This window comes from Daphnia magna, linkage group LG2 (assembly GCF_020631705.1).
Source record: "Daphnia magna isolate NIES linkage group LG2, ASM2063170v1.1, whole genome shotgun sequence".
NCBI lineage: Eukaryota > Metazoa > Arthropoda > Branchiopoda > Diplostraca > Daphniidae > Daphnia > Daphnia magna.
Genome location: NC_059183.1, coordinates 3,422,581 through 3,436,992, shown reverse-complemented (window position 1 = coordinate 3,436,992; position 14,412 = coordinate 3,422,581). Strand labels below are relative to the sequence as shown.

At 40.4% G+C, this 14,412-nt stretch overlaps 2 pseudogenes; one reads left to right on the top strand and one right to left on the bottom strand.

Annotated features, from left to right (window-relative positions):
• Positions 1 to 1,928: 1,928 nt before the first annotated feature.
• On the bottom strand, positions 1,929 to 4,364 carry LOC116926927 (annotated as a pseudogene).
• Positions 4,365 to 6,797: 2,433 nt separating this feature from the next.
• Positions 6,798 to 8,563, top strand: LOC116926928 (annotated as a pseudogene).
• Positions 8,564 to 14,412: the final 5,849 nt, after the last annotated feature.

Here is a 14,412-nt window from a genome sequence, read left to right as displayed (position 1 = left end):
CGTGACGTCTTAAGAGTCGCAAATTTAAAAGCTTTGGAACGTATGGAAAGAGGAAATAACGCAACTGCGTTCCAATGATTTGCCAATCGAATTCGAGCACATCTCTTCGACATGAGCCGGATAGGTGAGGTTGCGCAACCAGACATCGTTAAGTAGATTCACCGGAAGTTGTCACAACCTATTGTCGATTTAAGTATTGTAGTATTTGTGTTGTGATTCTTTATAAATACCAACCAGATGCGCACAACTGGTTGGTTGCGGAAACCAAGGGGGTTGCAGAACCAACTGTGTGTAATGGAGCAAGACGAAGGAAGATCGTCACCGACGTGCGCCGTTCGTTGAGATTCTAACCTAGGAGGATATAAGTTTATCTGCTTGTAATCTTGTGCTCTGTTTTTATCAAGCTCCAATGCAAGATAAATAGGTCCAGATCCTACTTACCAATTGTGTGTGTAACATAAATTATTCTACTTGGATTGTAAGTATTATTAAGACTAAGAATACTATTGATACTTTGTTGAGCCATGTGGCATTTACATCATCCGTCAGAATTTCCGACACTCCCCCCGTTAGACCACGTTCTAACTGAGTTCGCGAAAGCTCACTGTTCTCGTAGGGTCCTGTGTTCCGGTGGTCGTCATCGATTTTGCCCGCGTGGAGCTCTAACGGGTACAAACTCTTTGGGTCTCTCGTTATCATGATCGACCCTTTAACTCTGAACTTGTCTGCAATGAGTACGTTCACTCATCTCGTCTTTCCATTATTCCCGGGATTAGTTTCACTACTCTCCCGGTCTTCCACCTCGTTTTCTTGGCTGACTCGTCGTGTATCAACATGACTTGTCCCAGCTCTATCTCCTTGACATGCTTCGTAGTTGGGCAGTGAAACTGCTCCAAATCCATCACAGATTCCGTGTAAAAATCCTTTTACCACTGAGCCAGCAAGTTTCTTCTGATTCTTTTCCTTTTTGTCAGTGTCACCCGGTCCGAGTACTCGAGTACCCGGTCCCTCGTCATCTACCGGGTGATGTTGCTGCTGCCGGTAACCCGTCACCAATTGCTTGGGCGTAAGCGGTTTCGTGTCATCTTCCACGACGTAAGTCAACGGTCTCGTGTTGATGGTTTCCTCAATCTCCGTCAACACCGTCTGAAAGAAGTCGTACTCCATACAATCACTCCCGTAAGTCTTATACAGCAGCCGTTTTACGGTCTGCACCATTCTTTCCCAGAATCCGCTAGACTCGGTGAGAATCTCCATTTTATATTGAGATCAACCAGCGTGTTAAACATCCGGCTGTCTCTATAGGCTGTTCTCAGGTATTTAGATGCCAATGTGAACGTTCCCGCGTCGTCGGAGTAGAGCGCCCTATTGTACTCCCTCCACGCGAAGAATCGTCTCAGTGCGAAGATAAATGTGGAAATCTCCTGGTCGGTCGTAACTTTGAGATGAACTGCTCTCGTTACGGCGAATGTGAAGAGACACACGAATACCTTCGTCCCGGGGCCGCTATTTGCCGGCGACTCTAATGGAAATGGGCCTGCAAAATCCACTTCCGTTATCGTGAACGGATGGGACATTTGCAGGCGGCCTTAGGCTGTTTCATTTTACACTTTTTTTTTTATTTTGCGGGGGACGTTTAATATATCTTCCGCCTAGGTAAAAAAATACATTCCGTGAAAAAAAATATATTAAAAAAATATTTTTAGCACCCGCGCCGACAAAAAAACTAAAAAACGGAACAAAATTTGCCTTTTTTTACAAAATCTCGGGTTCAATCAAATATTTTCAAACCGACGCTTAATATGTGATTGATTATCATGTAATGAATAGGGGTATCAAATTTCGCAAAAAAATAATCACATTAAAGACTTGCGCCATGAAAATAATTATTAGTGATTGTATTTTACGGCAGTGCAGGAGGTACAACTTTATGCTTTACCTAGACTAGATTTACTATTGACATTAAATCTTTTTCTATATTCTTCTACTACCTGTAAAAGAAACTCCTGCTCCTCCACATTAGTAGTAGCATCCTTGAAATCGGTTATCATTTTGATCGCTCTTTCTGCGCAGTCAGTTACGACCTCGAAAGCGCTCACGATTTCCTTTAATTTGCGGTATCCGCTCATTTTTTCCCAATAAACTACTGGTACTTGCATCCAGTCAAGCATCTCACCGTCAATGTTGAGAAGATTAAAGAGAAGCCAACTTTTGGCACCAACAAATAAATTTTGTTGATTTGGGTAATCAATCTCATTAGGGTTAATTAATGGGAATTTAGGTTTTCCGGGAGGAATATCTTTGGAACGATTGAAAGTTAGCAGTTGTTTGACCGTACTTTCCCTCAATGCATTCGGAAGACTTTCATCAAAAAAACTAAATACAATTAACTCCTCCGTAAGGTACCATGAGTGGTTACAAATAAATTTGATTGCGACATTTCCCACTGTTTCATCTTTTTTTTTACCAACTCATCTTTGAAAGATACCTCAGGTCTACTGCGGGAGCTAACGATGCAAGTCTTGATTGGATAAATGGACGAGTATGGAAAAGTGCAATGAAATTCGCCATTTTATGGACATTGCTGGTTTCTTCTACTGTAATTTCAAAACGTTCCGATATCAACTGGATTTAAAAAAAAAAATTGCATACGCTTGATGATGCGCACCTAATGATGATTATTTAATTTTTTACATTATCCTATTATGTTGTTCTCGTTTAATACTACCTGGTTTTCGTATGCTAAATGGGAATACCGAACCTCCGAGAAAAATAACTGTTAACTGGAGTAACTCGAGGTAATCTGATGGAGGGAATGTATCATTTTCTATTAATTCACTGCCCCATTCAATCACTTCATCGGCAAGTTGTTGCATTTCGCTGTCGCCTTCCGAATAAAAAAGAATCAAGTCCTGATGATAATGCAATGCGTGTTAATTGAAAGTTATAGGGAAGACGAGGTTATTTAATTCCTTCAGCTGTATATCTTGGTTCAATTCAGGAAAATCCTTTTGAGACCGCTTGAAGATAGATTCAGACGGGGTGTTACGTTTTCCGCATATTGATTCTGCTACGTGTTGTATATGAATTTCAAATACATGATGGCGACAAGCGAACCCCAAAACCGCATGACCTAAAGTTTTCTCAATGGACGTTGCAGCTCCTTGGAAGCGCCCAGTATTACTACTGGTAGTGTCAAACACGAGAGCAACAACTTCTTTAAACACAACCCAATTTATCCAGCAATCTAACTACAGCATCGTGCTGCTGTCTACCAGTTGAATTGGTTATTTTTGGAACTCCAAGCAGTTTAGGACTTTCAAGTTGCGGGAATCCGCTAATCAAAATCACAATTCTGTCATCAAGTAATCCACTTAGATACCTGAATAAAAAGTAAAACATACGAGCATTGTTAGGCTACATCTGCGCAATTTTTATACATAAAAATTTTATACGAACTTGATTAATTTGGAATCCCAATGTGCTACGACAAATTTAGGCTTTTAAAATTGTTCAGTTATCCGCGGACAAATTTCACGCCTGTTTGCTCTTCTTTGGCGAGACGCACTTGCCACAGATAGAGTTACTTGTTGAAGATCTCCACCTCCAGCTGTAATAGTTGAAGCGACGATAGCGACGTGATCTCTAACACTTAGATTGCGAGCATCAGCTGCTTGACCGGTTGCTTTCAACAGTGAATTTGCGGGAAGTTCAAGAGTAACGGAATCAGGTCGTGGAGTACGAGATAGATCACGAAATGTTTCTCCTGATGAAGAGGAATCTACAATTTCAGATTCCTCACTCAAAAACGATGATTCATTGGCTCTATTTACATTGGTTGGAGTCGAAGAATTCTTTCGCTTTCTAGAAGCTCTTTCAATATCTTTTTCGTCTACTCTGTCCATGAATCCCCGTTGTGGAACTTCTCTTTGTGCGAGTAAAAATTTGAAATCAACTGCAGCGTTTGGGTTGTGAGAAGCTTTTAACTTTTGTTCGACATCTTTTGGAGACAAATCCAATAATTCGTGGAGACTCGTTTTAAAGAAAACAATTTTATCTTGGGCGAAATCTTTTTTTCTGTTTTCTACTGGTATCTTTAAAATTGCTTTCCAACTGTGGTGTAAATTTTAATGTCATTCACACAGGTATTATCCGCCTTAATTGGGATACCAGCTCTTTCCCAAACAACTTTAAGTTCTGCAAAGATTTCACGACAAATATCAATATGCTGACCTTTTTTCGTCCTGAATACCCTTGAAGAGAGCCAAAAAAACGCCTTTTATAGGCAACTTTGAAGCATTAGCTAAACTTTTACGATGACTTTAACCAATGAGGCAATCCTTGTTTCTTAATGAAAAAGCCATGATAACCAACTGACGTAAAAAAACAATCTCAGCTTTGACAATACTTTCATATGTTCTATAGCGCTTAGGTGCCATATGTCATATGTTTCATGGCGCAAGTCTTTAAAGTGATTATTTTTTAGCGAAATTTGATACTTTTATTCATTACATGATAATCAATCACATATAAAGCGTCGGGTTGAAAATATTTGATTGAACCCAAGATTTTGTAAAAAAAAAGGCAAATTTTGTTACGTTTTTTAAGTTTTTTTTGTCGGCGCGGGTGCTAAAAATATTTATTTATTTTTTTTTCACGGAATGTATTTTTTTACCTAGGCGCAAGATATATTAAACGTCCCCCGCTAAATTCAAAAAAAAGTGTAAAATGAAACAGCCTAGGGTTGGCCTGGCCAGATTGGATATTGACGGGTTTCATGGTCCTCAAGACCAAGCCCCAGAATTGAATAATGCAGGGTTGCCGGAGTTAGATGCCCCAGTTCCCAATTTGGATGGTTTTGTTGGGTTCGGTTAGGTAAGGTTTTGAAAACGAAAATGATCCGTTGTCTATCAACTGCTTTCTTTTTGATATCGGTTATATCCCTTACTGATTTGGAAAAAGGGGAAAAAATAGGAAAAATGGGTTAGGTTAGTTTAGGTCAGGATAGGTTAGGGTATAGAAAAAAAATGCTTTGCTTATTTCTTTTGTTGAGAAATAGATGGAGCTAGCCGAGCTTGTAAGTCGGTCCAACTTTGGAACCGAGTGATGGGCTAATTCTGAACGCTAACCTAGGGGGGTTGGGGGGATAGGGCAGCCAATTTTTTCCGTTCTTTCAGTGATGAAAGGATCCAGTAGAAGATCATTATAGAAGCGGCTGATTACAGTTTTGAGGGTACGAAAGGAATATTCGTCATAGTCAAAGACTACTGTCAGTCTATCCTCGTCATTTCTCAGGTTGGTCACAGAAGACGTCTATAAGTATGGACGAATTGCGCCGTCACCTTTTCCACTACCTAGATCAATACTTATCGACTAGTCGATTGTTAATTTCGTAACGTCGGCTGTCTGTAATAAAACCTGGTCAGCCATTTTGTGTTTTTAGCCGGGTATTTTCATACAAATATTTTTTCTTTTACTTTGTTTTCCTCTTTTATTTTGAATTTATTTGGAAGATTTCTTAACAGTTTAACAGAAATAAGCTCTTAAAATCATAGTTAATTCTTGGATTTCAAGTAAACTTTGCTTAACTGAGTTCTTTAAATCCAGAATTCAAATATCCCATAGAGCTGTCAAATTAATTTTTTGCATTTTATCTGAATTCGTCTGCAGTTGTTTATTTTTCTTGCTTTTGATCAGGTTTTACCATTTTTATTTTCATTTTGCTCCATTTTGTCTGGTTTCTTAAAAAGTTATATTCTGTATAGCATGACTGTATAATGTTCAGAATGATAACGTCAACATTTTCCTTTTTTTTCTTATACATATGAAAGATTGCATATATTGCTATCAAAGAATGTCATGCACAATCTGTCAAAGATGTTTTATACTGCTTCATTTCATTTTTTCATAACTGTAAGTATTATATGGTCTATTTACATCACTAGCTGTTAGGGCTGGAACGATTAAAAATAATGTTTCTCAATTTGTTTTGTTGTTTGGATCATATTTGTATTTCCATGAAACAACATTATACACCAGCTAAGGATTAAGAAGATGTTTTTTCTACTGCTTCACATTTTATTTGATAATTGTAAGTATTATGGTCTATTTTTATCACTAGCTGTCAGGGCTGGAACGACAAAAAATTTTATCAATTTTTTTCATATTTTCATCATAATTGTATTTCTATATAGCAACATCATACACCAGATGAGTATGATGAAGATGTTTTTCAAATGCTTCACTTAATTATTTCAGTAAATTCAGTATTAAAGTAATCTGTAAAAAACTTGATAGAACTAGCCATTCTAACGAGATAGCAGTATCGAACGCCAGATGGCGAAGTTGCAACCTCTTTTTTTCTTCTTCTGATTGGGTCTTGCCCGGGGAAAGGATAGGGAATTTGACAGATCCTCTCGCCTTCATGCTACGGGATACAAGTTTACAGACCTTAACCATTAAGTAGGCCATGCAATTACAGACGATTATGAAAAATGGCGTCTATTCTTGAGAATTATGATGTAATGAATTCACCAGAGAAGGAAAAAATAAAAAAGAATGATGATCGAAAAACCTTAAAGAAAGGCTTCAGTAAGCCTAAATTTAGATCATATTGGAAAGACAAACAGTCAAATAACTTCAACACAAACAAACATAGAATGTCAAGGCTTCTTTTCCTAGTATGGTTGTTCGTTAAGTTGTTTGGGTTTTAAACTTAATTTAATTATTTGTTATACAGGCAAATCAGATGTCAAGAGATATTAATGCACAGTTTATGATATTTTCCAAATTCCCAAATGAAAGTGTTGGGAGCACTGGATGTTGGAGTTTTAGAGAGACAACGAAGCAACTCATAAAAAAGTCAGACTAAAAAAACTTCTTAAAATACTGGGAAAAAATATTTTCATTAATGGAAGGTAAATAGGATTACTTTTCATTTAACTATTTCAACTGTTCATAATATATTTAACTTCAGGAAAGCGTAAAGCAAATGAACCTGTGGAAGTAGAGCAGTGTCATAGCACTGCGACTAAGTTTTCTACTCTTCAAGATGATGTTCCTGAGTCTGACAATGGAGACAATGCTGAAAATAATCATGCTGATAGTGATAATGATTGTGATCCCGTAGATGATAATGCTGATGGAATAAGTCTACCTACAGAGCATGGGGAGACTACTACCGCTGAAGCAGATGTTTGTGACCAGAATAACACAATTTTTGATTTTGCTTTCAATGTTGGAGCAGATGGTGTTGTAACTCTTTCAAATGAAGCCCAAGGTAATAATTCGGTGATGTTGAAAATATTATTTAGATTAACATATTTGCTTTGTTGTAGCTCAATTAATACATATGCAGGAACCATTAGGAGTTTTGTTACAAGAAGGCGAGCTAAACCCTCAGTTTGTGTTGGGTAATCTAAAATTGAATAGACCGATGTTTTCAAAACATGTAAAACAAAATATTTACAATTATTTGGGTATGTTTGATGATTGGCAGCAAACCGTTGACGGTAAAGATATCGATGCTATCCCAGTTAGTGTATCAGGTAACGACTTGCGTTTTAAGTTGTTTTATAAATATTGCATATTGTAATGTTTTATTTATGCAGATGTTGCACTTGGAGACCCAATTGTCATCCCTTCTCTTATGCCAGAAAAGAGAAAAAAGAAGTCTGGAGGCGCAATTGAATCGAAAAAAAGCACGAACTTTCTGTCATCTGTTGAACAAACTGTAGGACGCCCCATTCAAACTTCTGTCTGTGTTGCTCACGCTCCGAAAAGTAATCAGCCTCCACAACGCCCCACCCAAATTCCTATAGAGGTTGCCGAAACTTCGGCAAGTGTTTCCCAAACTTCGACATATTTTGCTCAAACCAGGGCAAGTGTTGTCAAAACCACTGCAACTATTTCTTAAACCACGTCAAATGCACACGTTCATACAAGTATTGCTCACGTTACGTCGTGTGTGGATCCGGTTCCAAAAACTGTTGACCAGCATTCTTTAGGAAGCCTAACCCAAATTCCCAAAAGTGTTGCCCAGACCCCACCAAATGTTTACCAGGATCTTCATTTAATGAGATCTCCTGTGGTCCTGGTCCAACGCTTAAGTGCTGCTTACCTTTCAGAAACTTTTAACAAGCCTGTAGGAAAGTCTGGCCAAACTCCGGCAAGTGTTTCAAATGAACGTGAAATTAGCAAGTCAGAAAGAGGCGAGAAGAAGAAAGCTGTGAATGAAGATAACCAAGCGGCAACTCCTGCAAAAAGTGTTAAACAAAAACAGCAGTGCGCATCTCAACCATGTAAAAAGGTAATTTATTTTTTTGTTACGCGTAAAATTCTTATTTCAGTTCTTGTTTTACAGCCACTAGGAAGGCCAATGTTGGTGAAGTGTGAAGCTGCTTGTGACCAATGGTTTCATAAAAAGTAAGTGTTTATATCAATCCAATTATTAAAGTTTAGATTAATTATTTTACTATGGATGATTAGATGTGTAGGGTTTCCGGCTGTTGACGAAAACGAAATATTCGTTTGCCCTGATTGCCGGTCTGATATTCAAAAATAATTTTGATAACAATTTTGGTTGAAGAAAGCAGATTCTTCAGTTTGATGATTAGTCGACATCCCTCTTAACCAAGAAATACATTTAATTATCGGGTTAACATTGATTTCATCATGAATGATTGAATGAATACAAGTTCTTCGTGTGAGTTATTCACCGTTCCCAATGCTCACCGTATAAGTTTTCTTTCTTTTTTCGTAAGGATTTACATTTATCTGTGTTAACATAGCCATTTATGAACACGCTAATAAGCGCCGCCGACGGGCGCGATTGTGTTATTGATGAACATATTGGCTTTTCTTTCCCAATACAATCTCCGCCAAATTCAATTGCCTAAAAAAGTTTTCATAATCTTTTACACATTTTCTTATTCGGCCATTGATGTTCTCTTTTTAAAATTCAATTCACACTTGGTTAGACGCATTTTTTTGGAGTTTACATGTCCTATATAATATATAAGGGAGTCTATTTGTTTACCCGGGCTGATTGCTCCCGCCGGGTATGTGGAGAGCGCTAGACTCTCTTTCCCATTGTCCGTTGAAAAAAATTATTTTGTCCCACTTCTTTTCTTATATTCCGTTATCAGATTGTGTACAAGATAAATGGGCAAATTCTTCCTCCAGCGCACATAGTTTCTCTCACGTGTATCGATGGATTGCCTAACGCACAGTCAAAAGTGTGTATCTATCTAATTGGTGGTTCACTCGCGAGATAAAAAAATTCGGTGGAAGAACGTAATGTCTCTGATGAACACAAGGTCCTCTAAACCTTTTTTCCATTCAATTAATTCAAAGGAATTTGATCCAATATTAAACAATAAGCACGTTAAAAATGTTTTTTCTATAGATTTTCTGAAAGTGTAGCATATTTGATTTCCATCTGATTGGACCTCTCCATATACAATCGAGCGCGCGCCATGGAGGGCACGAAATAAAATCCCGCGGTCGTGTTATCTTCATTTTTTCTATTCACAACAACAACACCGTGTTGTTGTGTCTACAGGCGTTTTCTATAGGGACTCACCCCTGTACATCTATCTACCTATCAAAACCTCCACTGGCAGATGAATCGATTATTTCTCCTTTTTGGCCTTGGCGCTTCTATCAAGTGGAACATACACACACCAACTATAAATGAGTTGGGGAGAGTTGGCTGGGTTCTAAAACAGCAGAAAATGTATAACACATGTAGACAGAAACTGAAAAATTCACCGTGCCAACTACACGGACAGCAAATAAACGAAGAAGAAAAACATAAGGGGCAATATCGACCATATGGCGCTCACCTGGAGATTTTGAGCCCCGATTTTTGGGCTGTTGGCGTCGATGCTCGATTTTCTATTACGCTCCTTCTACTCGGAATGGGCGTATGAAATAAAACGGAAAGTCAAAAATCAATTTCATTCCATAATATTTTTTTTTGCTTCAGTCGGTTGATTACAATTGTGCGCTTGATCGATGAAACGAATAAAACAAGTGTCTTGTTCTTTTGGTCTTTTCTACGTTTTTTTTTTCTCATTCAATTATACAGAAAAAGGAACAAGCTTTAGGAAAGATATCGATTCACGTAAAATCCAAAGTGTTTTTATCGACAGTTAAGGCGTTATAAATGATTCCGTTTTTAACTGAACGGGAAGGAGTGGAAAAGAGCTCGCATATGGAAAATTATCATCTAATTGCTTTCCTATTTATCTCAATCTTTATAAAGATTTATTTTTTAACCATCCTGTGATGAACTTAGAATGAGAGAATAGGATGCGGCTTGGATCAACGTGTATTGGATACACCCGCGACCAGTGCTCTATGAAGAGCAGACAGAGACTGACCCAGAGGGAAGGGGTTATCCCCTATATATAGAGCTGACGGGTGCGGTGTTGCCAGATGGCGTCATAACACGCCCCTTTCAATGAGCAAAGATAACGTACATTGTTAACTTTGCTCTTTAACATGTTAGAGAAAAATAATAACTGGGGACACACAGCACATGCATAACCATGAATAAGTAAACATGAGACTGGGATGGGTGTTATTGTGTCCACTCGGCTGGGAAGAAGTGGCGCCGCGGCTGTTTTTTCCTTGGTGAACGGCGTAACACCTGTGGAACAGCATTTTCTTGTATCGGTGGAGCAGGATTCTCTCGTACCGGTGGCTCGGTTGGTTCCGGTTGCGGTGGTTGAACGACTTCCAGCTGGACTGGTGTAGTAGCTGGTGTAGTAGCTGGAAATACGGGTACGCGAGGGCGAAGAAAACGCCGATTGCAGCGAAAAATCCGCCCGGTTGGAGTCTTGATGAGGTAGTCTCGATGATGGCCGACTTCTACGATTACTCCGGGGGTACACCACAGCTTACTGATGGGATGCTGGATCAGGACATGGTTGCCGATGATAAACGGAGCGAGGGGCCGCGTATGCTTGTTGTAATGAGCTATTTGCAGCTCCTGGACCGTCTCGCCCGTTTCTCGAGTACATCGGCTGCTTTTGCCATTCTGGTGCGAATGAGCGGCGATGAGCTGGTAGACAGTCACGCACCGGACGGTTGAAAATCAACTGTGCTGGACTTGCTCCACCAGATCGTGGCGCGTTTCGGAAAAGCAGGATACTTTTGGCGAATTTCTCTTCGTTAAATGCGCCAGCTGTCCATGATCCACGGATGAGCGTCTTCATTGAGTCGATTTCTGCTTCAGCCCGGCCATTGGATTGAGCATAATATGGTGAAGACATGAGGAAGTAATCCCCCAATCCGTGAAAAACGCTGGAACTCTGCTGCACAAACTGCGGCCCGTTGTCGGGCCAAAAGGGACTGGAGCTCCTACGCTAGAAAAAAATTACGGATATGGCCGATGACATTGTGTGCTGTTGTTTTCTGTCACGAAATGCAACCACATGAGGCCAACCACTGAATGAATCCACCATCACTAAAAAATGGCGGCCATTCACTTCGCCCAGATCCGCATGGATTTGTTCAAACGGACGCGTTGCTGGTGGACGGACTCGAAACGGCTCTGGTTGCTGTGAAGGTAGATGTTTTGTACACGTTTTACAATTTCTGGTGGCGTTCACAATGTCATTATCAATGTTCGGCCAGTATACCGATAAACGGGCTCGTTGACGTGTTTTGTTGCACCTTGGTGCATCTGCACTAAATCACGTAGGATGTTTGCACGAATAGAATGCGGAATAACGACACGAGGTCCCATTACAATCATGTCATCTGAGTCATCGATTGCTAAACGTTCTTTTACACTCCAAAAGGGACGCAAGTCACTGTCTAAATTACACTTGTCGTTTGGAAAACCGGAGATGATTTGCTTTCTCAGTTTTACCATAACCGGATCGATGGCTGCAGCACACTTAATCTTTTCTAACACTGGGTCGAGATTCGGATCAGTTTGTGATAGCTGATTGCCGGAAAGACTCATCAGAGCAATTTTTCCCTGAAAAGATGGCAATCCTTCACCCAGTTCATCACTAGTGGTTGCTTTATCGACCGGCGCTCGAGAGAGGGCATCAGCATCGGAGTTTTGTTTTCCGGGCACCCAACGAGCAATAAATGAGTAGCGCTGCATCTTAAGGCGTAAACGAAGCAAACGGGGGTTGTCTAGTTGGTCTAGAGCGTAACTGTTCAGAATGGGCACTAATGGTTTGTGGTCCGTCACTAATTCAAACGAAGGAAGTCCTTCAAGAAACTGACGACACTTATTCATAGCCCATGCAGCACTTAAACACTCGAGTTCGATCATGGCATAACGTGTTTCAGCACTAGAGAGAAAACGAGATCCCGCTTGCACAACACGCCACACTTTTGAATCGTCGAGCTGTTTTAGTAAAAATCTGAGTCCATTAAGCCGTGATGCATCAACATGAAGACTTGTCGGGCGCTTTGGGTCGTAAAACGCTAAATCACGAATGGTAGACAAGAGTGTTCTTGCTGCCGTGAAAGCTTCTTCATGTTAAGTGGTCCATTCCCATGTGTAGCCAGTCTTGAGCAGTGGGGATAATGGATCTAGTGCAGCGGCCAGCTGGTCAGAAAAATTGCCAACTTGCTGGCAAAGTCCAAAAAATGAACGGACGTCTGTAATCAAGACGGGTGTTGGAAACTCGCGGATAGCTCGGGTGAGCTCTGGATCCGGGCGAAAGCCGTCAGCATCGACGACGTAACCGAAAAAAAAAGGGGGGGGGGGGTTTTTTTTTTTTTTTTTTTTTTTGGTTTTTTTTTTTTTTTTTTTTTTTTATTTTTTTTTTTTTTCTTTTTTTTTTTTTTTTTTTTTGGGTGGGGGTAAAAAAAAATTTTTTTTAAAGGGGGGGGAAAAATTAGAGGAAAAAAAAAACCTCCCCCCCCCGGGGGGAGGAGTTGTCCCCCCGAGGGGGGGGGCGGAAGGGAAAAAGAAGGGTATTAATACCCCCGAAGGGAGAAGAAAATGTTGTCAGGTCGATCGATTCGTCATCTAGCGGTACCTGATGATACCCTTTCAGCGCATCAATGACCGTAAAAAATTTCATTCCGGGCGGAATGGTGCGCACTGCCTGAAAAGGTGTGGCCGTCTCAAAATTTGGCCTAACTATGCACTTGTTTAACTCACGAAAGTCGATTACCAGACGGATGTCACCATTTTTCTTCGGAAGAGCTATAAACGGATGTACCCAAGCTGTGGGCTTTACCACTCTTCGGATGATGTTAGCGGATTCGAGATTGTCCAACTCTGCCTTAACTCTTGGCAGCAAAGGGACGGATATTGGGCGAGAGCCCCTGATTGCCACAGGCTGCGAGTTCTCCATCAACTGGAAATGGCATGGTGGTCCCGACATCTGGTGGCATGTTCCGTCAAAAATCCGCGGGCATTCGTTCATGAGAGTTTTGAGATCGGCTTGTCGTTGTCTGTCAGTAGGTGGCGTGCTCGCCACCATTCCAACGTATGCATGCGGATAGGCGGCTGGAAGCATTCCCAACGTCTGTTGGCTCCTTTTGGACAACACTGGCTGCTTCAATTCGCGCAACACGTGAACGGCGGTGTTTACTGATCGGGACACTTTGTCACGTGTCGTCCACACAATAACCGCACTAAACACGCCAATGCTGATAATCGGGCTCCCAACTGCTGTAACTGGTTGTACACCTTTTTGCAGCGCAACCTTGCTTAACTTCCGCTTGTAGAGGGATTCTGGGATGGCGTCTGGGTCAGCACCTGTATCTGGGAACATGTTCAAGAGGAACATGCAATGCCAAAGAAATCGACAAAAATCTGTTATTTTTCTCGTCATTATCTTGGGGTTGCTACTATCCGGGAAGAGCTGGGGGATAGAGTTGGGAGGTGTCACGTCGCACTCCCCGAAACTACTCATTAATGAAACAAAAACACGTAATATAATTTTTTTAAACTCTGTATTTTTCACGGATCTCTATCACACAATACATTGCAATCGCATTCTTATCCATCAAACTCATCTTCAGATTCCGTTCCCTGATCGACATCATCATCTTCCGTACTTCCGCTATCACTTTCAGGTTCTCTTTCATCCAACTCATCTTCAGTTTCCGTTCCCTGATCGACATCATCATCATCCGTACTTCCGCTATCAGTTTCACCGTAATATTCGCAAAGGTTACGTATAATATCGCGACTGTTAGAATCTGTGCTGGTCTCACAAAACCAGTGGTCGCAATCATCCAACAAGCGACTAAGCCTCTGAATTTCTGGTTGCATAAGAAATGCTTTTCCCCGCATTAAAAGATATTCACTATGAAGGTGCATATTAAATTCTTTTTCCAGTTTTTTTTTGGCGTCAACCAACCCAGTTTCAAAACTCTTCATTTCTTCTTACACTTGCAAAATTTCTTCCCTGCTTCTGTTAGTTA